General features: G+C 44.3%; 1 pseudogene; it reads right to left on the bottom strand.

Moving 5' to 3' along the window:
* Nucleotides 1-239: 239 nt before the first annotated feature.
* Nucleotides 240-27,122, bottom strand: part of LOC143962084 (NACHT, LRR and PYD domains-containing protein 3-like) — a 37,216-nt pseudogene continuing 10,333 nt past the window's right edge.

The raw sequence follows: 27,122 nt of genomic DNA, 5'->3' as shown, positions 1-27,122 counted from the left end.
CGATCACGTGGTAAACAGCCATAACGAATGGCTGTTCACCCCCTTCGGTGGCGAGCGGTGTCTCCGTGACACGCCGCCACCGAAGAAACAGGGATGCGCGCGCACGATCGCACGCATCCCTGTTTAAACGGGAGGCCGTCATATGACGGCCTCCCACCACAATAGCTGCGCCGCCTGGCCGTCATTTGACGGCCGGCGGTCAGCATCTGGTTAAGTTCCACACTGTGTATAACAAGCATGCTATTCTGCATATAGAGACTGATTTTACTGTTGTGGGTTTAGTAACACTTTAAGGAATAACAATCCAATCCAAAATGGAGGAATCAGAGGAAGGACAGATCCCCGCTCAGATCATTCCGGAATAACGTTCTGTAGATATCAGTCAGTAGAATCATCATCTGTATGTGAAGAAAAGGAAAATGATGAATAATCAGTGCAATGATATCATTTCATTCTGGACATTCTCTTCATATCAGGATCCGTGTATTACCTGCAGAGGAGGAGACGGCTTCACCAAGACCATGTTCTACTCTTCTTCTGTCTATAGATACCTCCCATCCTACTTCCCTTCAATAAAGAACCAAATGAGAGTGTTAACCACTTTAAGACCGGACCTACTTTTCAAACTTGTTTACAGGTTAAAAAATTTTTTGCTCGAAAATTACTTACAACCCCCCAACATTATATATATTTTTTTTCTAACACCCTTGAGAATAAAATGGCAGTCGTTGCAATACTTTCTGTCACACCGTATTTGTGCAGCGGTCTTACATGCACACTTTCTTTTTAACCACTTGAGACCCGCAATACGTCTATTGACGTCATGGGGTTTCGCTGGTTATATCTAAATGATGCCTGAGGCCACAGACATCATTCAGATATTGCCGTTTTCAGCCTGCGATTCCCTACACCATAAGAACGATCATAGCGGCTGTTCCACCGCTTGATCATTCTTACGGGCGGCGGGAGGGGACGCCCCCCCCCCTCCCGCCGCCCTCCGGTGCTTCTACCGACTCACCGTTTCCATCGGTGAGTCGGTCACAGGATCCGCCGGCCCCAGCATGTGATCATAGAGATTTCCGGCGGACTAGATTGTCCCCGGAGTCTCTATGATCGTTCGGAGGCCGGGCGCGATGTTATGACGTCACGCCCGGCCTCGTTATTGAAATTAACGGCGCCAATCTGGCTAGGAAGCCAGGATCGTTTTTTTTTTTTTTTTTTTATTCCCAGCCTAGAGGTGAGATATGGGGTCTTATTGACCCCATATTTCACTGTAAATAGATCCGATCGTGCCATATTCCTATTACAAGGGATGTTTACATTCCTTGTAATAGGAATAAAAGTCATCAATTTTTTTTTTTTTTAAGTGTAAAACTAAAAATATTTAAGCGCCCCTGTCCCCGTGAGCTCGCACACAGAAGCGAACGCATACGTAAGTCCCGCCCACATATGAAAACGGTGTTCAAACCACACATGTGAGGTATCGCCGCGAACGTAGAGCGAGAGCAATAATTCTAGCCCTAGACCTCCTCTGTAACCCAAAACATGTAACCAGTAAAAAATTTTAAAGCGTCGCCTATGGGGATTTTTAAATACCAAAGTTTGGCGCCATTCCACGAGCGCGTGCAATTTTGAAGCATGACATGTTGGGTATCTATTTACTCGGCGTACCCTCCTCTTTCACATTATGCAAAAAAATTGGGCTAACTTTACTGTTACTGTTTTGTTTTGTTTTTTAGCATGAAACTGTTTTTTTTTTGTGAAAAAAACACGTTCGAAAAATTGCTGCGCAAATATTGTGCGAGATAAAAAGTTGCAATGACCGCCATTGTATTCTCTAGGGTCTTTGCTAAAAAAAACATATATAATGTTTGGGGGTTCTATGTAATTTTCTAGCAAAAAAATTAGGAATTTTACATGTAGGAGAGAAATGTCAGAATTGGCCTGGGTCTCAAGTGGTTAAATACACTTTTTTGAATTAAAAAATAAGACAACAGTAAAGTTAGCCCAATTTTTTATTTTTTTTTTAGATTATGAAAGATGAGGTTATGCCAAGTAAATTGATACCCAAGATGTCACACTTCAAAATTGCGCCCTCTCATGGAATGTTGACAAAAATTTACCCTTAAAAATCTCCATAGGTGACGTTTAAAAAATTCTGCAGGTAGCTAGAATTATTGCTCTCACTCTAACGATCGCGGTGATACCTCGCATGTGTGGTTTCAACACTGTTTTCATATGCGGGCGCTACTCATGTATGCGTTCGCTTCTGTGCGGGAGCTCGGTGGGACGGGGCATGTTAAAAAAATGTTTGTTTTGTTTTTTTCTACCTTTTATTTTTACACTGTTCGGTGTCACTTTTATTCCTATTACAATGTAAACATCCCTTGTAATAGAAAAAAAGCATGGCACGACCTCTTAAATATGAGATCTGGGGGGGTCAAAAAGACCTCACATCTCATATTTACACTAAAATGCAATTAAAAATATGTTGTTTGAAAAAAATTATTTCAAAAAATGTCTCTTTATAAACTATAGGCTGAAGTGACGTTTTGACGTCCCTTCCACCCTGCAGTGATATGGAGCCGGGTGGGGGCCATCTTCCTCCTCGCTCAGCTCCATACCTAACATGGAATAGGACTCAATCACCTCCACCATAGATGGTGGCTCCGGTAAGTAGCAGAAGCCACTGGGGACGCAGCGGGAGGGGAGCGATCTCGCAGCCAATTCACCACAGAGACCACTTTTATCTGAAAGCGGACCGCCCACAGAAGAAGAGGATCCCGGGTTATGGCAGCTAGCTGCTGCCATAATAATGATATTCCACTTCAAAGTGGTGCCATGTGCTCAGTAAGAAATGATGGAAAAGGGGGCTCGTACTGTGCTCTATAAGAAATGATGGAAAGGGGGGGGCTCATACTGTGCTCTGTAAGAAATGATGGAAAAGGGGGGGCTCGTACTGTGCTCTGTAAGAAATAATAGAAAAGGGGGGGCTCATACTGTTCTCTGTAAAAAATAATGGAAAAGGGGATCTCGTACTGTGCCCTGTACGAAATGATGGAAAAGGGGGGGCTCGTACTGTGCTCTGTAAGAAATGATGGAAAGGGGGGGGCTCATACTGTGCTCTGTAAGAAATGATGGAAAAGGGGGGGCTCGTACTGTGCTCTGTAAGAAATAATAGAAAAGGGGGGCTCATACTGTGCTCTGTAAGAAATGATGGAAAGGGGGGGCTCGTACTGTGCTCTGTAAGAAATGATGGAAAAGGGGGGCTCGTACTGTGCTCTGTAAGAACTGATGGAAAAGGGGGGGCTTGTACTGTGCTCTGTAAGAAATAATAGAAAAGGGGGGCTCATACTGTGCTCTGTAAGAACTGATGGAAAGGGGGGGGCTCATACTGTGCTCTGTAAGAAATGATGGAAAAGGGGGGGCTGGTACTGTGCTCTGTAAGAAATTATGAAAAGGGGGGCTCGTACTGTGCTCTGTAAGAACTGATGGAAAGGGGGGGCTCATACTGTGCTCTGTAAGAAATAATGGAAAAAGGGGGGGCTCATACTGTGCTCTGTAAGAAATGATGGAAAAGGTGGGGCTCGTACTGTGCTCTGTAAGAAATGATGGAAAAGGGGGGCTCGTACTGTGCTCTGTAAGAACTGATGGAAAAGGGGGGGCTCGTACTGTGCTCTGTAAGAAATGATGGAAAAGGGGGGGCTCATACTGTGCTCTGTAAGAAATGATGGAAAAGGGGGGCTTGTACTCTGCTCTGTAAGAACTGATGGAAAAGGGGGGGCTCGTACTGTGCTCTGTAAGAAATGATGGAAAAGGGGGGGCTCATACTGTGCTCTGTAAGAAATGATGGAAAAGGGGGGCTCGTACTGTGCTCTGTAAGAAATGATGGAAAAGGGGGGGCTCGTACTGTGCTCTGTAAGAAATGATGGAAAAGGGGGGGCTTGTACTGTGCTCTGTAAGAACTGATGGAAAGGGGGGGCTCGTACTGTGCTCTGTAAGAAATGATGGAAAAGGGGGGCTCATACTGTGCTCTGTAAGAAATAATAGAAAAGGGGGGGCTCGTACTGTGCTCTGTAAGAAATGATGGAAAAGGGGGGCTCATACTGTGCTCTGTAAGAAATGATGGGAAAGGGGGGCTCGTACTATGCTCTGTAAGAAATAATAGAAAAGGGGGGGCTCATACTGTGCTCTGTAAGAAACGAGGGACATTTTTTACACACTAATGTGAGGTATTTTTCTGTCTTCCTGTAAATGTGTGTGATGTGTAATGTACAATGTATGTCAGTGGTCTCATATGCTGGGAGTAGATCTGACATACATCGTATGTACTGTAGATGGTGGAATATGTGATCTCATCTCTTCATAACGGACCCCACTATGCAGTGGTGGCTGGTGCTCACATTTTTTTTTGGGGGGGTGCGCAAACTGAGAAATCAAAAAAAAAATACAAAATGAGAAAAACTAAAAAAAAATTAATTACAGCCACTGTGCCCATCAATTGCAACCATTGTGCCCATCAAATGCAGCCACTGTGCCCATCAAATGCAGCCACTTGTGTCCATCATATGCAGTTATTGTGCCCATCATATGCAGCCACTTGTGCCTATCATATGCAGCAACTTATGCCCCATCACATGCAGCCACTTGTGCCCATCATATGCAGCCAATTGTGTCGCATCAAATGCAGCCACTTGTGCCCATCATATGCAGCCACTTGTGCCCATCATATGCAGCCACTTATGTCCCATCAAATGCTGCCATATGTGCCCCATCAAATGCCACCACTTGTGCCCCATCAAATGCAGCCACTTGTGCCCATCATATGCAGCCACTTGTGCCCATCATAAGCAGCTACTTATGTCCCATCAAATGTTGCCACTTGTGTTCATCAAATGCCACCACTTGTGCCCCATCAAATGCCGCCACTTGTGCCCCATCAAATGCCACCACTTGTGCCCCATCAAATGCCACCACTTGTGCCCCATCAAACGCTGCCACTTGTGCCCCATCAAATGCTGCCACTTGGGTCCATCAAATGCTGCCACTTTTGCCCCATAAAATGCAGCCACTATAACCCCCATCCACTGTCTGCCCAGCACTTACCCCATCTTGGTGTAGGGTCAGGCAGTGGGTGATGGCAGCGAGCTGTGGGGTGGCTCTTGTGTGCTCCATGTTTCCCCCTCCTCTCTTCTTCCATTCTGCTAGGCGTCCAATATGGGAGCCTGTGCCTTCAGCCAATCAGGTGACGGGTATTAGACCCACGCTTCCTGATTGGCAGAGAGGTGGTTCAGTGTTAGAAAAGCAAATATAAATTTGCTTTTCTAACATGCCTGGGTGGACTGCGAGTGCAATGCTCTGCGCTCCAAGTCCACCTTTTTTTAGAGCTCCAATCAGGGGCTTAAAAAAATAAATAAATACCCCTGCTACTGTAATTCAGGTGCCCGGCATCCGAAAAGGGGCCAGACGCCCAAATAGGGGGTGGCAGTGGCGGCCATGGATAGATTCATGCAATGCATGAATCTATCCATTATTCATAGGGTGGAAGATTTTTTTTTATATTACAGTGCAGCCCGGGTGTCAGAAGACCTCAAAACAATATCCCACTTCCATCATTTCGCCACCACCCAATGGTGCATTTATTTCACTATTTAGAGTCTAAGACCCCATACACACCATTAGATTTTCTGCATATTTTTAGCTTCAGATTTACCAAATCATATAATATGAGGTCACACCTTAGGAGTTTGATAAAACCATGCAGTGCAAGGGTCCCCGCTGACAGCTGAATGTAAAGAAAAAGAATTGCCAGAAAAAAAAAAAAAATAGTAAAAAAAAAAACAGCGTGGGGTCCCCCCCAGGTCCATACGGGTCTAGTATGGATTTAACAAGGGGGTCCCCAGATCCCGGCCTCCCCTCCTATGTGAATGAGTATGGGATATTTTGTACCCCTACCCATTCACCAAAAAAATTAGTGTAGTGTGAAAAAATACAGCAGACAGTTTTTGACTTTTATTAAAAATATCTTCTTCTTCCTCCAGTTTTCCTGCATCTTCTTCTGCATCTTCCTCCTGTGGACTTCTCCTTCTCCTGGTTGTTCTTCTAATCTTTTTCTTTCTCCCGTCTTCTTTATCTGGTGTGCTTCTTCCTCTGCTGCCTCTCCTGTTGATGACCCTCCTCCAATGCTGCGTCCCGCTGATCTGTCCACGCTGATCTAAGCATTTCTTAGATAGATGGGGGCGTGGTCATAGGCTGACATCACCCAGAGGCCCCACCTCCCTTGTGACTATAGACCATGACAACATAAGGGGGTGGGCCTCTGGATGACGTCATCCAACTTCCCACTGTTATCCAAGAAATGCTTGACATAGTCGCGGACAGATCATCGTGACGCAGAATCGTGGGAAGGTCGATGGTGGGAGCGGTGGCAGAGAAATAAGCACACCAGACAAAGAAGACAGAAGAAGAGTGGAAGAAGTAGACGCCCGGAGGAGGAAGATGCAAGAGAAGATGGAGGAAGAAGCGGGGGAAGAAGAAGAAGATATTTTTAATAAAAGACTTGTCAAAAATTGTCTACTGTATTTTTTCACACTACACTACTTTTTTTTGGTGAATGGGTAGGGGTACTCCATACTCATTCACATAGGGGGGAGGCTGGGATCTGGAGGCTTCCATATTCCAATAAGCCCCCCTGCCCGGAGACCCCAACAACCACCGGGAAATTGAAGAGGTCATTGTCCCCATCAACATGGGAATAAGGTGCATCCACCCCCCCATGTTGAGAGCATGTGGCCTAGTACAGTTCAGTACAGTACAGTTCAGAAGTGGGGGGCATTCACTCGTCCCCTCCCTTTCCTGACCTGCCGAGCTGCATGCTCCGATAAGGGTCTGGTATGGATTTTGGGGGGATTCCACACCATTTTTTTTTACATTTTGGCATGGGGGGGTTCTCTCCGAAACCATACTAGGCCCAAAGGGCCTGGTATGGACCTGGGGGGAACCCCACAGCATTTTTTTCACAATATTTTTTTTTGCCGGCAATTCTTTTTTTTTCATTTAGCTGTCAGCGGAGAAGCCCACTGACAGCTTATGACTCATCGGTTGTTAAGGACACGGTGGCTGGCTTCCCGGCCACCTCCTTAGCAACCAGTTATATACAGTGTATGTACAGCAAAAAAAAAAAACACAAATCGTGGAAAAATTGAAGCAAAAACGTGGTACTTGAGTTTTGGATGTGGGTCTATTACATGCAAAACTCAGCATTTTGCGGGAAAAAGTCCCTGACCATTTCCAAAAATGCAGAGGCACAAAAATATATATTTATGTGAACATGTTCCATAGGAACCCATGTTAAAAAAAGTCCCTGCATTTCTGCAAAATGCATCAAAAAATGCATTAGTGTTAATCAGAATTTTGGTTGGAAAAAGCTCTGAAGGTTTTCCCGATGAGATTTCACTCAAGCTGTCACACCAAATTCCGACCGTCAAGAACTCGGTGACGTACAACACGTACGACGGGGCTAGAAAAGGGAAGTTCAATAGCCAGTAGCCAAATAGCTTCCGTCTCGTAGTTGAATCTGAGAATGCGTGAGTTTTTTGCATGTCGGAATTGCCACAGACAATCACATTTGCGGAGAGGAACTTTTCCCCGACCGAAAAATTGAGAACATGCTCTCAATCTTTGCTGGCTGGAATTTCGGCCAGCAAAAGTCCGATGGAGCGTACACACAGTCGCATTTTCTGATGAAAAACTCTCATTGGTCAAGTGCGGGCCGAAATTCTGATAGTGTGTACGTGGCATTAGACTTAGCATGTGTGTTACCTCCAATGTAACAGGTCTTACCATTTTTTCAGAGTGAAGCCGGCTTTCCGGAAGACCTCACAACAACGATCCACTTCTGAGTCCGACATCTTCTCATCATCATCCAATGTAACCTCCAGTTTGGTCAGAGTTCGGTTTGTGTTGATAATGGAGCAAAGATCATCGCAGCACGATAATGTCATTTTACAGCGATAAACTCTGGTGGGAGAAGCAGGAAAGAGAGGTGAAATGTTCTTCCAGTGACATGAAGTAGACAAGTCCAATGAATAATTAGCGGGTGAGGTCTTAGAAAATGAAATTTTGGGACATTTGGATGGATTTTTTCATGGAATATTGTTTGGACCTCCCCTGTGAAATGTAGATGAGTTGTCACCCAACCGGAAAAGTTTTAGGGCTCAATTCACTAAAGAATATTTCAGGAGATAATTGGATCATGTGACATATTTTTTTTTCCAATTATCTCATGCTATATTTAAAAAAAATGTCAATGTCGCCGTCAGTAAAAAAAAATGCATGGTACATATGCCATAAACTGACTCTAAAGTCAATTCACTAAATTCTATAAATAAATAAATGCATTTGTTGGAAAAGTAATAGGCTCCATGCACACTGAAGCTCAAAAAAGCTATTTCTGGACGCCAGATTGCTGGCAGAAAACGCTGGTTGAAAAACCTGCTTTTAACAGCGTTTTATACTAGCGTTAATGAGCGTTAATGAGCGTTTTACAGCGTTAGCGTTAATGGGCGTTTTTTATAAAAATACACAGAGGACACTCCAAAAATCCCACAATGCATTGAAAAATAGAATGCCGAACACTAATGAACGAGCGTTAATGAGCGTTAATGAGCGTTAATGAGCGTTTGTCGTTTTTTGCCGCTGAAAAACGGCACTTTGAACGCGAATTTCTGGCGTTCAGAAAAAAGCCCATAAACTCCACTGCTCATTAAAGCTGAAAAACGTCCATGTGTGCATGGACACATAGGCTAACATAGAGTGGAGTTTATGGGCTTTTACAAAAAACGCCCAAACGCCAATAAACTGCAGTTTATCAGCTTCAGTGTGCATGGAGCCATAGTCTAGTCTCGTGTTACTCAAGGAATATATTCAATTAGTGCTGGTTGTTAAGGAGTCGGCAGCTGCCAGCATCCTTAGCGTCCTTAACAGCCAGTAAACAACATGGTTGTTCTGCATCGGATGGCCGCCGCGTCCCGCTGACTCTTCTGTCAGCGGGATTTCCGGATCCCCCTATTTGGATGAGTAGGGTTTAAACAGCACCCCTACTCATTCACAAAAAAAAAGGCAAAAAGAATATTAAAAACACAGTTTTTGACAAGTCTTTGATTTAAAAAAAAAAAATATCCCCAAAGTTGACTCAGCGTAAAGTGCGATAAACGCCAGGCCGCTGACCTGACCAAAAAAAAAAAAGAAATACCCGACGTGCACTGACGCTTGGCCACCGCTGAATGACAGCTCCACCATCTTCCATTGCTAAATAAACAAAGGGGCAGACCACCCGATGATGTCACATGTGACCTCGCTGGGGCGATGATGTCACAATGTGGCAGGGTTACCCAGTGATGTTATTGGGTTCCCTTCCCCGTTCATTTATTTAGCAGCGGGAGGTGGTGGAGCTGTCATTTGGCAAGACCCAAGCGTCGGTGCTGTTCTGTTTTTTTTTGTTTTTGTTTTTTTTTTACTTTTATTCAGGTCAGTGGGCAGCATTCATTGTGATTGATGTTGAATCTACTTTGGGATTGTTTTTTGGGGTTTTTGAATAAAGGACTTGACAAAAAGTGGCTGTGTTTTTATTTACTTTAAACTTATTGTTTTTTGAGTGGTGGTGTATTCCATTGGAAGAAATCGCATCCTGGCACATGTGAATGGTCAAGTTGGTGACAAGATACACAGTGGGTCCAACCAAAAAAATCACAGTGATACCTAACTAGTGATAGAAGGTCCATCCATTGTGGGGAGTATAAATCCATGTGGGGTCACCATGAAAGTGGTCTTGTATGCATCTGTTACTAATGGCACCGCCACCTGTTCCCTTACCTTTTGTTTTTTAAGCAACTATTATCTGAATGGGACTTATGCCGCGTACACAAGACCGGACTTTCCGGCAAACTAGGACCGACGGGATTAGTCAGTCGGACAATCCGATTGTGCGTGGGCTAACCGTTCATTTTTTGGGGAAAAAATCTGGTGGACCAAAAAATAGAACAAGTTTCAAATCTATCCGACCTACGCAATTCCAACGGACTCAAATCGGGAAAACCGCTCGTCTGTATGCTGTTCCGACGGACCAAATACGACGCAAGGGCAGCTATTGGCTACTGGCTAATGAGCTTCCTTTTTTAGTCCTGTTTACGTCACCATGTTCAAAATGAATGAACTTAGTTTGTTCATGTGTGGCCAAATCCGTTCTTTCGGAAAGTCCATCGGAACTCTGACGAAAGTCCGTCAGGAAGACCGTCGGACCTAGTTTGCCGGAAAGTCCGGTCGTGTGTATGCGGCATCACTGATACATTGGACATTAGTTTAATTAGACAATGTTCTGGTGTTGTTCATTTGTTTATTTATCGTTTGCACTTTTATATGCGGCAAAATATTTAGTAACTTTGATAACCAATTTTGGTAGCACAGTCTTTATGCACATTTATAGAGGTCACATTATAGAGTTGGAGTTATAGAGTTAGACACATTTTGAAGACTACAGCAGCCACAATCACATGTATCTGTGTTTCCCTACTTTTGGTTTCTTTTGGTTTGTAGCGTAGAGTTTTCATTGCTATTTGTCAAAATAGAGCTTTATGGTCACAATCATAAGCGCTATGTTTGGGAAGGGGTCAACAAGGCCTATAGTGACCAGAATACCATCCCCACTGTGAAGCATGGTGGTGGCTCACTGATGTTTTGGGAGTGAGTGAGCTCTAAAGGCAGGGGGGTATCTTATCAAAACTGATGGCAAGATGAATGTAGCATGTCTTTAGAAAATACTGGCAGACAAATTGCATTTTGTTGCACGTAAGCTGCGCATGGGATGCTCTTGAACTTTTCAGCATGACAATGACTCTAAGCACAAGACCATGGTTGAGCCTCCAGTGGTTACAGCAGAAAATGGTGAAGGTCCTGGAGTGGCCATAACAGTCTCCTGACCTTAATATCCTTGAGACAATGTGGGGAGATCTCAAACGTGTGCTTCATGCAAGACGACCAAAGACTTGACCTGAAAGGCATTTTGCCAAGATGAATGGGCAGCCACCTGCAAGAATTTGGGCCTTACAGACAAGTATTACAGAAGACTGACTGCTATCATTGATGCTAAAAAGGGGCTATACACGGGATTAAGAACTAAGGGGATGCAGACTTTTGAACAGGGGACTTTGATTGTTGCCATGTTTTGTTTTATGATTGTGCCATTCTGTTATCACCTACAGTTACGACATGTGAATCCCATAAGAAATAAAAGAAATGGGTTTTGCCAGCTCGCTCATGTTTTCTTTAAAAATGGTACATGCTGTATTTTACCAATTCTCCAAGGGAAGGCAAACTTTTGAGCACAACTGTAAGAATGGAATGGACACCATCAAAGAACAAGGAAGTCATGCCACATTCATACAGACTGCAGAGACAAATACAGACACGTGATAGTATATTAGGGAAAATAACCAAAAACTCGAATGCCGCATACACACGAGCAGACTTCTCGTCGGACTGAACTCCGAAGGACTTTTTGACGGAGTTCCGCTAGAGTTCCCTGCCAAAACAGACTTGCCTACACATGATCACACCAAAGTCCAATTGTTTAGAATGCGATGACATACGACAGGACTAGAAAAGGGAAGTTCAATAGCCAATAGCCAATAGCTGCCCTTGCGTCATTTTTGGTCCGTTGGAACAGCATACAGACGAGCGGTTTTCTCGAAGGGAACTGGTTCCTCCGGCAAGATTTGAAACATGTTCTATTTCTAGGTCCGTCAGAATTTTAGAAAGAAAAAGTAAGATAGAGCCCACACACGATCGGAATGTCCGACAGAATTATTCCGTTGGACCTTTTCTGCTGGAAAGTCGCGTGTATGGGGCATTAGGGAATGGTCATCACAAAATTAGTAGAAAAGAGAACTGGATACCATCATCAAGGTGAGAAAAGTCAGTAAAATCCACTTATGATGATCCGTAGAAGGAGTGTAAATATCTCAAGCAGTCCAGTCACTCTGTAGAGAGCGTGTCTCTGGAGTAGAATGTCCCCCATATCATTACTGAGATCCGCACAGAGAAATGAGGAGCACATATTGATTAGGAGCAGACAAGGCCCGACATAGGGGGGGGAACTCGAGGGAAAACTTGGTTAGGAAATGACCCATAAGTCTTTCATGAAGTCAGACATCTGCAGATAGAACTAATGGCACAAACTTGAGACACAAAGTCCACTTTCTTGTTGATATCATCCAGAAAAACTGAAATTCAAAAACAGGTAAAACCGCCCAGAAGGAGAATATAAGGAGGAAGATCCTCACCAGAGGAGAGCTCTACTCATTTTATGGAAAATACTGTAGTTTGTATTGAAGAAATCAAACAGAAAGGAACAAAGTACAATCAGATGAAGCTGACTGCCCAGCTCTACATACGGTAGTATAATATGTCGTTGTGGAGGGACTCCGGAGGGGGTTTATGTCCATAGGATACAATCTTCATACCTCAAGAGAACCCCCAACAGGAGCAGAGAGGGGGAGATAGACAATCACTGCCCAGAGCCAGGACAGTGGAAGCCTTGGGACTTTTTTATGGCAGACAAGGACTCCTATAGGGAATGTGAGTTAGGGATGTTCATCATTTCTTTTAATGAAGGGGGGATGGGTAAAGTTCCAGGATTTATAACTACTATCCTGCAGAAGGGAGACAACGAAAGAGAATATTTCTGGAGTATGGGTTGTATTTGAAATGGGACGGCCTTTTGTACAGAAGTGAGAACTATATTATGTTGTTGCCTTCAGAGGAATCTATCGTGTTTTCTGTCTTTAATATAGTCAGGATTTGCGTATAAAAAATTAGCATTTCCATTTCAACCCATCAGGTGGAGCTGAAATCTTTTTTTTTCACACATTTACCTCCCTGTTTTTCCTGGTTCACTGTACAAACCATGTTATTTACAGAGCTCAGTAGCTCAAGCTGTAATTTCCACTCACAACTTATTGACTCAGAGGAGTGAGAGGAGAGGGTGGAGCAGATGTGTCTGCAGCTACAGGGGTCAGTGATGGTTTGTTTTAAAGCTTATTTACTGCTTGTTAAGATTATGGATGTTCATTAAATGTGTACATAACCTGATCACAGTTCTACTTTAAGGGAGACCCCAAAATCCCATGGAATAGATAACAATGAGGAAGATTCCCTTAGAGAGGGGAAAACACAGGAGAAGAGGACAGGTGATGGAAGATACTACATCGGGGAAGATGGAAGACATCCAGATATGTAAGGAAACACTGAGAGACGGGAACAATCACAAGACATTACATTTCCCGATCACTGCAGGATCACAGATTTCTCTTACTCTAACTCCTGAATTTTACTCTCCGGGTTCATCAGAAAGGAAATATTAACAGATTTCATTTTATCTTCTGAAGAGGAGGACTCTTCTTCATCCTCTGCTTTGTCCTCTCCTGGACAATCTTTACTGGAAATAGCACAATGCCAAAACCTAAAACACAATAATGAGATAATTATTACCACCAAGAATGTATGACCTCTGACACTGAGAATAACAATGTAACACCCAACATTTCTCTTCCACATGGCTGCATTCCCATTGGCTCATACTGGACCTGATGAGGACTTTTCATTGGTGTCTATGAGCAGTCTTTGAAGTCACACGCAAGACAAAACTTAGATGAAGCCCCTGACATACGGTATATACAGGATCTCTGGCCTATCTACACAGGAGTCTCCATTCATCAACAGTTTATGGAAAATCTGGAAAAAAAAAACTCTTTGGTTCCCAATATAAAATGCAATGGCATTTTTTCCATTCCATAGATCTCCAAACACCAAGCCATCCCTTCATTGGCTGGAAACACCCATTCATGCCTACCAATGAATGACTAGCAGATCACACCTGACCCGACAGTAGGAGGGCGATATGTCAGGTGGCACCACTGTTGAACACTGGACAATCTCTATGAGATGCAGACACACTGGGAAGGTCATAGAATCTATTGATGGGACATAATATCACAATACTGGGGGGGGGGGCTATGAAGTTAAATGTGAGGGATTACAGTCATCATTGCATTCTGTTTTTACGGGACACCCAGCTCACACTTCCTCCGCTGGCTCCACGGCACTGGAAGGAATTTTACCTTCCCCCTGTAATCTTCTGGGACTCGTCACAGGTCCCAGAAAATTGCTCGGCCATTCACAGTGCACAGCATGGCATCGGGCATGTGCAGTGCACGCCCAGCTGTGAAGCCACAGCCGGGTGCCCACGGTTACAATGCCAGCTCCTCAGAGAGGAGGAAGAGAGGATCGAGGCTTTTGTGTGCCCACATAGCTGGACCGTAGGACAGGTGAGTGTCTTATTATTAAAAGTCAGCAGCTACACTTTTTGTAGCTGCTGACTTTTAAATGGGTGGAACTCCGCTTTAAAGAGGAAGTAAACCCTGATGGGTTTACTTCCTCTTTGATTCCCTGCAAAGGTAAAGCATAATGGACTACTATGCATCACATCGCATAGTAGTCCATTATGTGTCACTTACCTGACACAGGAGCCAGAGAAGTCACCGCTGTCTGCTGTAGTCCGGAGCATCCATCTTTTTGGTGGGTCTTTCTGCTCTGGCTCTGTCATTCGTCGGAGCCGCGATTACGTCACTCCCGCACATGCGCACGGGAGCCGCCACTCGCGGCATATCGCCGTTAACTGCGGCGCGCTCAGTGCGCCTGCGCGCCGCTGTCTATGGCGAATGTGCCGTAGACAGCGGTGCCTGTCTTTTGGCAAATATCTCCTAAACCGTGTAGGTTTAGAAGATATTTCTTAGACCCACAGGTAAGCCTTAATCCAGGCTTACCTGTAGATCAAAGTTGGTTGTAAGGGTTTACAACCACTTTAAAGAACACTTTCTCTCCAGTTCAAATGTTTTTCCTTTACCTACATCTACATTATGACCACTAGATGGAGCTGATGTCCAAAGGAAATAAGTATTTAGTGTAATGAATCATCTACTGCAGAGAGTGACCTTCTATACAGAACTGATACAAAGTTGCAGGGAGTGATCTCCTATACAGAACTGATACAATGTTGCAGGGAGTAATCTCCTATACAGAACAGATACAATGTTGCAAAGATGAGACTCGGTTGTGTGACACGTTTTCTGGACTGAACCCTTCACAGATTACCTAAGGTACACAACGGAGTTCTGTCTCTGCAACATTGTATCCATTCTGTATAGCAGTTCCCTCTACAGTATCTGATCATTACACTGTCAGTGGTGAGCACAGGAATCCCCATATACTGAGCACAGCTCTCCCTCACATTATTTCCTCTTCTGGTTGAATGTTCTTAGGGCTATTTTCTCTTAGGATTGAATGTTAGGGAATGTTACAGATAGAAACTGACATTTCACACACATTGCAAACATGGCCGGGACTTTTTGTGACTTCTGTGCAAATTCTAGAATATTCACACAACTTGTTTAATAAATAGACCCCTAACTTCTAACAAGTGTGGTAGATGGAGAACATGTCTGAAAATCACTGTTATACTGTATGCAGGTTCCTGCCCATTCTGTATATTCAGTTAGGATATCCTCACACTCACTTACCCGGCCTTCTGACACCTGTGTAGTAATGGAGATATCATTTTCTGGCACTCTGGACCCACCGTGAGCCACCCAAAATATAAATACTGAAAACTTTCTCTCTTCAAAGCCTTCAAGCAATAGCTCAGCTGCTTGGAATAATTACTGTCCATCCACAAGTGACCAGTGTCTGAGCTGGAGAGCTTCAACCCTGAACAAGCAGACATGACGTCTCTAATGAAGTCCTCATCTTGAGTCTCATACAGACAGAAGATTGTCTGAGTATAGAAACTCTGATCGATGTCCTTCATGGCCCATTCTTTCATTGCAGGTCTGGCTCCAAGAGAAATGTTGATTCCTGTGCTCTCTGAGAATGTCTTTGTCAGCTTTTTATTTAGGAGACCAAACAGGAATTGTACAGCTAATGCTAAATGTGGGGAATCCTTAGTGAGGCACGGAGTGATTTCCCTGAACAGATCTCCGGGAGGAAAGTACCTTCCATAGGCCCCGACCCATCATCCATCCCATAATAGAGAGCAGCAAGGAACTCCTGTACACTCAGGTGGATGAAGCTGTAGCAGGTCTGGTGACGGACGTCCCAATGAAAGATGTTCTCATTCAGAAATACAGACTCCACCTCATCCAGAGAAAGTCCATGTCTTTCTAGATCTTTCTTCTCAAATAAGATTTGTTGGTTCAGAACTCCCTGATTGGCCAGAGCACACAGCTTCTTCAGACAGGTTTGTTTCCGGTGTACAGACTGCTCCTTCTTGCTGTGATGGGTTAGTAAGACCTCCAGGTAGAGAAGATAAATTGAAGTTGTCGTATTACACCAAATTGGACCCAAACCTTTTTGTATTTCTTGATTCATTACAGTGCAGACAATCCAGCATGTGATGGGGGCGGCACATATGGTGTACACAACTTCATTGGCTTTTATTATACTCAGAACCTTGTCTGCATCTTCTTTATTTCCAAAGAACTTATGGACATATTCCTCTCGATCTTCCCTTGTAAATCCCTGGATTTCCACATTGCGACAATCATCAATGAATGTGTTAAGTTTCTCCATGGCCAGTGACCTTGTGGTGATGATCAGAGAAGATTCCGGGAGAACCTGTCCCCTGAGCAAGCTTTGGAGAATTATTTCTTTGTGGGTTTCCATAGAAATGTCAGGACAACCCTCAAATTTCCCCTCCAGAGTCCACCTCAGTTCATCAAACCCATCGACTAGAAAGAGAAGTCCTCTATGACTTCCAGGATCCTTCAGAACAGACACCAGGTCATCTGAACTCAGTCTGCAGGTTCTGGATAAAAGTCCCACAAGACTTATGTTTTCAGGGAAGGTGTTGATTTCTCTACAGCTCAGATAAAACACAAAGTCAAACTTGTCTCGGTAGAGATCCCCAGAGGCCCAGTCCAGCATGATCTTCTTGGAGGTCATTGTTTTTCCAATCCCAGCAGGTCCTTCTAACACCACAACCTTAGGGATGAAACCTTCTTTATCAGGGTCAAAGAGGGCCTGGATTGTGGTTGGGGGTCTTTTCTCCAAGATCTGTAGATGTCTTCTGCCTGAACTCCTTATTTCTTGTTCTTTGTCCACTTTATTCCGGGGTCCGTTTATCATCAATAACTTGATGAATCTTTTCTGTAGATATACAGCCTCCCCCATACGGGAATTATATACTTTAATCCTCTGGAATGTCTCTTTCGTGGACTCTTTGTGTTCCTTTCTAAAGTCTTTATGAGAAAAAAGGAGAATATTTTATTCCTCATACACACATGAAATTGTATTTATAAGACAAAGTTGGAAATATTGTATTCTAACCATAAACCCCAAGAATGTAACACTAAAAGAAGATATTCCATGAAATACAAGAGGATTGTGGAAGTATCCAAACTATGGACACATCATCCAGACCAGAGGAGTGACTAGAACCTTCAGGGCCCCAGTGCAAAAAAACATGAAAGGCCCCCTGAATGCTAGAGTGCTTTCTATTGGTCCTTGGGCCCTTTCCTCTGGTCTTAGACCCCATTCACACCTGAGCGTTTTGTAGCTTGAAGCCTGAAGCTACAAAATCATAGAGGGGAAAAAATCTATTATTCTCAATGGAGATGGTTCACATCTCCACTCCATGTCACCTGAAGCCGAACACCTGAAGCTCAAACAAGTTCCGGACCCTTTTTTGTCACTCGAATCGAGCAGATTTGGGCGTTTTTCTTCTTTTAACATTGGTGACCCTTTGCCCTGCACAAAATCGCGGCAAATCGCTGTAAAAAATGCCCCAAAAAATGCCGCAAAATCACGGCAAGTCCGTGTGATTTTCTGCTTGAAAACGCTACGCTCGGGTGTGAATGCAGCCTTAGGGTTTCCCTCCAGCCCATGGCCCTTGCCTCTTATTGCTGTTGTGGGGCCCTTGATAAGCCCAGGTTCAAACTGCTGCAACTTATCATGGGACTCGCGACACATTAAATTACATGACAATGTAATGTCAATACACATTCATTTCAATGAGTGCCATTCAAATCACTGCAACTCAAGTTGCAGCAACAAATAAAAACTTTTCGCCCCACTTTTATGTTACTTTTGTGCGATTTTGAGTGCCATAGATGGCAATGTTGAATAACAAAAATAGCAAGCAAGTTGCATGACTTTGGAGTTGCAGCAATGTGAACGGAACCCATGATCTGCACCAGGCCCTCCTCCTGCCATCTCAGGTGCCCCCACAGTGGGGAAATGCCAGGACCCAGTTGAAAATGCAACCTTTGCAACCCTGGTAGGTCCACCACTGATTCAGACTACAAGAGATCAAAATATTCATCTAGAAGATATTTAATATCAGACGTGGATGTCCTACTAACCTGATAATCTGTTGTCGTGTGTCGTCTTCTTCAGTTTGGCTGGAAATAAGAATAGGGAAGTGATTAGTCCTGATGAACCTCTGAAATGTATAAAATAATAACTAAGAGAGTTATTAGTGTAGCAGATCCTCCCAGACACCATCATCCCACCAACCCTCTGTAGACTGGAGTCTCTCTCATCCTATTTCTCCATGTAGGTGATGGGGAGTATCTTTGCTTGGCAACATCTCAGCACATTGCAATGACATGTGACCATGGTGGGGGAACCAGAAAAGCCCCCAATTCTCTATGCAGGGTTTACAGGCACACCCCTAGAATCTGGAGCCTTGACTCCTCTTTCTGAAGGAGGTTCTGATCGATGAATGGGACATAAGGCTAATGCCGCATACACACGATCTGACTTTCCAGCGGACTTGGTCCGGCGGACCAGAGTTCGTCGGACAATTCGATCGTCTGTGGGCTCCAGCTGAGTTTTTCTTCCCAAAAAGTCCGGCGGACCAAGAAATAAGACTGGCTTCAAATTTGACCACCGGACTCGACTTTTAGTGGACAATCCGGTCATATGTGTGCTAGTCCAATGGACTAAAACCGATGCTAGGGCAGCTATTGGCTACTGGCTATGATCTTTCTTATTCTACGTCATCACGTTCGAATCCGTCTGACTTTTGGAGTGATCGTGTGTGGCCAAGTCCGTTCATTTGAAAGTCCGGCGGACCTCAGCTTCAAAGTCCGTCGGATTGTCCGCCAGACCAAGTCCGCCGGAAAGTCCGATCGTGTGTATGCAGCATTAGAGTCAGAATACTGAGCAACAGTCATGAGGGTCTCCCAGGAATACAGATATAAATATGGAGGTTCTGTAAAATAGGCAAGTGGTGCTCGGCGTGCTGAGTGATGTCATTGTGTTATGGTGACTGAATGTCGGCATCCTGGAGAAGTGTCAGGCCGCGTACACACGGGCAGACTGTTCGCCCAACTTTGTCCGCTGAACAGTGTTTCAGCGGACAGTCCGCTCGTGTGTGGGCTTCAGCGAACAGTTTCAGCGGACTGTTTGACGAACAAAGTCTTACGGAATTTCCGTAAAACTGTTCGCTGAAACTTTGTTTCAGCGGACAGTCCGTCCGTGTGTGTGGCAGTCTGCTGTACTTTCAAAATGAGCGGACTGTTCCCGCCCGGAGAAAAGTCTGCTCATTTCGAGCGCGTCTCCATGGGTTGATGTCACATGGGGACTATGACATCGTAAGGGGGCGGGGTCACCATGTGACCAACCCATGTGACATATACCATGTGACACTGCCCCATTGTCACTATATAAGTGGCCGCACAGCGCGGCTCTGGCATTCCGGCCAGAGAGAGTGACGTGTCAACATCTCCTGGAGAAGAAGAAGAAGAAGAAGAAGAAGAAGAAGAAGAAGAAGAAGAACGGAAGGCGGCGACGACGGCGACAGCGGCGACAGAAGACCGGGCCACCGCCTCTAAAAGAGCTATAAGAAGGCGCAGTGGCCCGGCAGAAGAACCGAAGAGGGGGACAAGACCCCCGAAGTCGGGAGAAGAGGCCGGCGGCGGGGAGGAAGAAAGCCGGACTCCTCCGCTAGCAAAAGAGCTACAAGAAGATAGCGGAGGAGTCCGGCGAGAAGACCCCCGAAGACGGAAGACCCCCGGAGCTGTGCAATAAAATATTTTATCTCGTGTGTTGTGTTTTTTTTTGGGTACTTTTATTTTACAGGTGAATGGGTAGGGGTACATTGTACCCCATACTCATTCACATAGGGTGGGGGGCCGGTATCCGGGGGCCCCCTTATTAAAGGGGGCTCCCGGATTCCGATAAGCCCCCGCCCGCAGACCCCGACAACCAACGGCCAGGGTTGTCAGGAAGAGTCCCTTGTCCTCATCAACATGGGGACAAGGTGCTTTGGGGTGGGGGGGCCACGCGGCCCCCCCTTCCCCAATGCACCCCCCATGTTGAGGGCACGCGGCCTGGTACGGCTCAGGAGGGGGGGCGCGCTCGCTCGCCCCCCTTTCCTGGCCGGCCGGGTAGCGTGCTCGGACAAGGGTCTGTTGTGGACTTTGGGGGGACCCCCACGCCAATTTTTTTTGGCGTTGGGGTTCCCCTTTAAGTCCATTCCAGGCGGCGGAGCCCGCCTACCTGGAGACGCGCTCGAAATGAGCGGACTGTCCTCCTCGTGTGTGGGCGAGTCCGTTCATTTCAAAAGTTGCGCGGACTTAGTACGACGAACTTAGTCCGCTCAAAAAAGTGCCGTGTGTGGGCAAGTTCGTTCATTCAAAAGTTTGAGCGGACTGTTTGACGAACTTAGTTTCGGCAGACAGTCCGCCCGTGTGTACGCCGCCTCACTCTGCTTCCCTTTTAGATTCCTGAACTCTGTAGCCTTTTCTTTCCTCCACAATTTTGAAACACAATTTTATTTTATTCTGTAAAAAAAATACATATTTTTTTTAAATGTAGCTGTATATATCCTGCTGTTACCATAACTTACCGCCAAAGAACAACCCAAAAAAAAAAAAGAAGAATTTTCCTGCTCATGACGGTCGCAGTGACACCACTTTTGCGGGTGTAATGCCGCGTACACGCGACCGGACTTTTTGACAGCAAAGGTACGACGGACTTGTTCGTGTGTGGGCTCCATCGGACCTTTGCTTGTCAAAAATCCGGCGGACTTTAGAAATAGAACATGTTTTAAATTTTTCCGCCGGAACTCCGCCGGACCGGGAAATCTGTTCGTGTGTGTGCTAGTCCGACGGACAAAAACCGACGCTAGGGCAGCTATTGGCTACTGGCTATGAACTTCCTTATTCTAGTCTGGTCGTACGTCATCACGTTCGAATCCATCGGACTTTGGTGTGATTGTGTGTGGCCAAGTCCGTTCATTCGGAAAGTCTGTCAGAACTTCGCCGAAAGTCCGTCAGAAAGACCATCGGACCTAGTCCCTCAAAAAGTCTGGTCGTGTGTATGCAGCATTAGTTGTTGTTTGGACCCGAAGTACAGCCCGGAAACAATAGTGTGCATGTTACATTTTTTTCTGCCTAAAACACACTGACACTGATACCAATTTAAAAATGCTTTTGATTAAAAAAAATCCTACTTAAAATTTACTGATCCTTACCTTTGACCCTGACCTTTGATCCTGACCTCTGACCCTGACCTTGACCCCAACACTAAACCTGGCACTGGCCTGGATCCAACCTAAAATTAGTTATTATTTTTCTTTCTTTTTTTCCACACTTTTGTTTGATTACATCTTTCCCCCAGCAAGGAGAGAATAATGCGATGTATTATACAAGATATCCTGTATGTACAGTGCCTTGAAAAAGTATTCATACCCCTTGACATTTTCCACATCTTGTCATGTTACAACCAAAAACGTGAATGTATTTTATTGGGATTTTATGTGATAGACCAACACAAAGTGGCACTAGACATGTGCATTTGGTTTTGTTCCGAAACTAAATTTGGACGAATTTTCATTATTTGGACATTCGGATGCATCCGAATTACCGATTTACAATGCTAACGAATTCAACCGAATTCGGACGAAATTCAAATCAAATTAAAAAAAATGACATTTTGCGACCCGAATTTGGGGCCACGTATCTCGGGGCCACTTATAGCTAGAAACCCCAAATTTGGTATGCAAACACACTATAACATCTCCAAATTTGGGGTTTCTAGCACCAAGTGACCCCGAGATATGTGGCCTCAATGTCCGGCGTCGCAAAATGTCAAGCACTTTTCTGCTGCAGAGAATGACATTTTGCGACCCGACTTTGGGGCCACATATCTCGGGGTCACTTGGTGCTAGAAACCCCGAGATATGTGGCCCCAAAGTCGGGTCGCAAAATGTAATTCCCTGATGCAGAAAAGTGCAATCTTTTCTATTTGAATTAGAAATTTTGGGAGGTTGTTAGTTACTTACATATATATATATATATATCTGTCACATCAACTTCTCATACTTGCAGTGTACAGTGCAAAAAAACACACATCTTATTTCATTTATATTTATCACATCAATGAAGTTGTCAGCATGCCTGATTGAAGAAGTCACGGATGTCGATCGCAAGGCAAGTACATATACTGTATGTCATTGTCCACTTGCCATGTCACCTGCCACAAGTTGTGTATTGTCCACCTGCCACACCACCTGCCACAAGTTGTGTATTGTCCACTTGCCACATCACCTGCTACAAGTTGTGTATTGTCCACTTGCCATGACACCTGCCACGAGTGCCACGTGAACGGCCATGAGTGCCACGTGACCTGGCACGAGTGCCACATGACCAAGTTGTGGATTGTCCACTTGCCACGTCAACTGCCACAAGTTGTGGGGTTCCTAGCACCAAGTGACCCCGAGATATGGACAATATGTCAAGTATTTTTCTGCAGAAGAGAATGACATGTATGTATGTCATTGTCCACTTGCCACAAGTTGTGTATTGTATTTGTCCACTTGCCACGTCACCTGCCACAAGTTGTGTATTGTCCATTTGCCACGACACCTGCCACGAGTGCCACGTGACCTGCCACAAGTGCCACGTAGCTGGCCACGAGTGCCACATGACCGGCCACGAGTGCCACATGACCAAGTTGTGGATTGTCCACTTGCCACGTCACCTGCCACCAAGTGACCCCAGATATGGGCAATATGCCAAGTACTTTTCTGCAGCAGAGAATGACATTTTGCGACCCGAATTTGGGGCCACGTATCTCAAGGCCACTTATAGCTAGAAACCCCGAATTAGGTATGCAAACACAGTAGACCTAGCATTACAACATCTCCAAATTTGGGGTTTATAGCACCAAGTGACCCCAAGATACGTGGCCCCAAAGTCGGGTCACAAAATGTAAAGCACCTTTCTGCAGCAGAGAATTACATTTTGGGACCCGATTTTGGGGTCACATAACTCGAGGTCACTTACAGCTAGAAACACCAAATTTGGTATGCAAACACAATAGAACTAACACTATAACATCTCCAAATTTAGGGTTTCTATCACCAAGTGACCTCAAGATACATGGCCCTAAATTCGGGTCGCAAAATATTTTCAAATCCGTTTGAAATAGTTTTGAATGCGGTTGAAATAATTTCGAATCATGTTGAAATCATTTTGAATCCGGTAGAAATATTTTCGAATTTGGTTGAAATATTTTCAAATGCGACTGATTTTTCGAATTTGGTAGAAAACAAAATGAAATCTGAAAACAAATTAACGAATATAACTAAACTAAATAAATAAATTAACAAATTAAAACGAAACTAAACAATTTTTTTCCTTTTGCACATGTCTAAGTGGCACATAGAGAACAAGTGAAGTGGAAGGAAAATGATAAATGATACAAATAAACCTGTGATAAAGTGTGGGGGGCGTTTTTATTCAGCCCCTCCCCCACCCCGAGTCAATACTTTGTAGAACCTCCTTTCTCTACAATTACAGCTGCAAGTCTTTCTGGGGATGTCTCTACCAGCTTTGCACATCTACAGAGGAACATTTCTGCCCATTCTTCTTTGCAAAATATCTCAAGCTCTGTCAGTTTGGATGGAGAGAGTTTGTGAACAGCAATTTCAAGTCTTGCCACAGATTCTCAATGGGATTTAGGTCTGGACTGTGACTTGGCCATTCTAACACATGAATATGCTCTGATCTAAACCATTCCATTGTAGCTCTGGCTGTATGTTTCGGGTCATTGTCCTGTTGGAAGGTGAACCTCCGCCCCAGTCTCAAGTCTTTTGCAGACTCTAATGCCCCGTACACACGGTCAGACATTCCGACAACAAAATCCGATGGGTTTTGTCCGAAACTGGTGTTGCATACACACGGTCGGACAAAGTTGTCGGAAAATCCGATCATTCAGAATGCAGTGACATTCGTGGCATACGACGGAACTACGTAGAGGCTAGTAGCCAATAGCTTTGGTCTCGTAATTTGATCTGAGCATGCATGGCACTTTGTCCTTTGGAATTCTCTTCAAACGATTGGAAAAAGTCAGATCGGATTTTTTTGGTGGAAAATTTTAGATCCTGCTCTCAAATTTTTTCCATTGGAATTTCTGATGGAAAAAGTCTGATAGAGCCCACACACGATCGGATTTTCTGACAACATAATCCGATTGGACCTTTTCCGCCAGAATGTCCGACCATGTGTACAGGGCATAACAGATTTTCTTCTAAGGTTGACCTGTATTTGGCTCCATCCATCTTCCCATCAACTCTGACCAGCTTCCCTGTCCCTGCTGAAGAAAAGCATCCCCACCACATGATGCTGCCACCACCATGTTTCACGGTGGGGATGGTGTGTTCAGGGTGATGTGCAGTGTTAGTTTTCTGCCACACATAGCATTTTGCTTTTACCTTTTTTTTTGGTGCGGGGTTCCCCTTAATATCCATACCAGATCTGAATGCTGGCATGCTCTTGGAGGGGAACCCATGCCATTATTTTTTTATTTTATTTTTTTATTAAAGTCCCCTGGCCTGGGGCAACTTAACCACTTAAGCCCCGGACCAATTTGCAGCCAAAGGACCTTTTTGCGATTCGACACTGCGTTGCTTTAACTGACAATTGCACGGTCGTGCGACGTGGCTCCCAAACAAAATTGGCGTTCTTTTTTTCCCACAAATAGAGCTTTCTTTTGGTGGTATTTGATCACCTCTGCGATTTTAATTTTTTTGCGCTATAAACAAAAATAGAGCGACAATTTTGAAAAAAAAATTCAATATTTTTTACTTTTTGCTATAATAAATATCCCCCAAAAAATATATAAAAAAAACATATTTTTTACCCAGTTTAGGCCGATATGTATTCTTCTATTTATTTTTGGTAAAAAAAAAAAATCGCAATTAGTGATTATTGATTGCGCAAAAGTTATAGCGTTTACAAAATAGGGGAAGTTTTAAAGCATTTTTATTAATATTTTTTTACTAGTAATGGCGGCGATCAGCGAATTTTTATTGTGACTGCGACATTATGGCGGACACATCGGACATTTTTGACACAGTTTTGGAGCCATTGTCATTTATGTAGCAATCTGTGCTATTTAAATGCACGGATTCCTCTGTAAATGACACTGGCAGTGAAGAAGTTAACCACTAGGGGGCAGTGTAAGTGTTATGTATGACGTTATGTGCTTTTTTCATTGTAGGGGGGTGTGGCCTGGCATGTGACGTCACTGATCATCCTTCCTTATATAAGGGAACAGGAGATCGGTTACAGCCACACAGGGAAGCACGGGGAGAGGTTTGTTTACACAGACCTCTCCTCGTTCTTCAGCTCTGTGACCCGATCGCGGGACACCAGCGGCGATCGGGTCTGCTGGTCCCGCGGCCACGCCATATCATTAACAGTCCATTGGTCACTGGCTTTCTCTGGATGACATTCCTAGTTCTTCCTCACACAGATATTGATCAGGAATTGGTAGGAAATTGTCATTATAGACCGGAACTCACCATTCTGTTCTCTCCTCTCCTGGAGGTCATTTGCAGGTCCCATCAGACCAATCACTGTAAAGACTTTATTTGTGACGTCCAGAGCCCCTTCTTCTCCATATGTGTCTATCAGGATGTCCTTGGTGGTGATCCAGTCTGCATTTTCTAGTTTTCCTCGGGGGATGGGACGTTTATCTCCATAGGAGAAATCAGACAATTTGTTCCTAAATCTCTTGAAGTCACTTCCTTTCAGATCCTCCAGAGAATATAAGAGAAGATCCCCGGGGGTTTGTGGGACCTTTCCCAGGACACTAGGAGCCGACCCTGCAAAGAGGACAATCAGAAACTATAAACATTCATTCTGATTGGATGATTCCTGACACATGACAGCAGATAACGTTGTACTGGTAGCCAGAAATGTTATGAAGAACAAATAAGGAAAGGAAATTATCCCCCAATATGTCTGTATGTACATTATCCTATAGAGAGATTGGTTTTCCTGTTCTAATCTCACATGACTGTCTACATGATGGGGAGTTACCTCTCAGATGGTTGAATGTCGGGTGTAAACACCGTAGGGCAGGGATATGCAATTAGCGGACCTCCAGCTAAACTACAAATCCCATCATGCCTCTGCCTCTGGGTGTCATGCTTGTGGCTGTCAGAGTCTTGCTGTGCCTCATGGGACTTGTAGTTCTGCCACAGCTGGAGGTCCGCTAATTGCATATCCCTGACCTAGGGGGCATATTGATTGTGAACATTGCCCATAATATGTCTAATATGTTTATTTACTATAATCATCAGCTCCATCTAGTGGTCATAATGCCATATCTTACTCGTTGAGGTATTTTAAGAAAATATGGTAGTATGGCCACTAGATGGAGCTGATGATCATAGGAAGTAAACCTATTAGACATATCATGAGGATTATCATTGATGGCAGTGGAACTGACCCAAACTCACAGTACATTTTTTTATATAATAACCTCCTAATATATAACCACTTAAGGACCAGGACTCTTTTTCAGATTTGGTGTTTACATGTTTAAAACTGTTTTTTTTGCTAGAAAATTACTTAGAACCCCCAAACATTTTATATTGTTTTTTTTTTCTAACACCCTAGAGAATGAAATGGTGGTCATTGAAATACTTATTTTCACACCGTATTTGCGCAGCGGTCTTACAAGCGCACTTTTTTTGGAAAAAATTCACTTTTTTG

The sequence above is a fragment of the Lithobates pipiens genome, unplaced genomic scaffold (genome assembly GCF_037356315.1).
Source record: "Lithobates pipiens isolate NorthernLeopardFrog02 unplaced genomic scaffold, aLitPip1_a1.2 Scaffold_8, whole genome shotgun sequence".
Lineage (NCBI taxonomy): Eukaryota > Metazoa > Chordata > Amphibia > Anura > Ranidae > Lithobates > Lithobates pipiens.
This window is presented reverse-complemented; position numbering and strand designations above follow the sequence as displayed.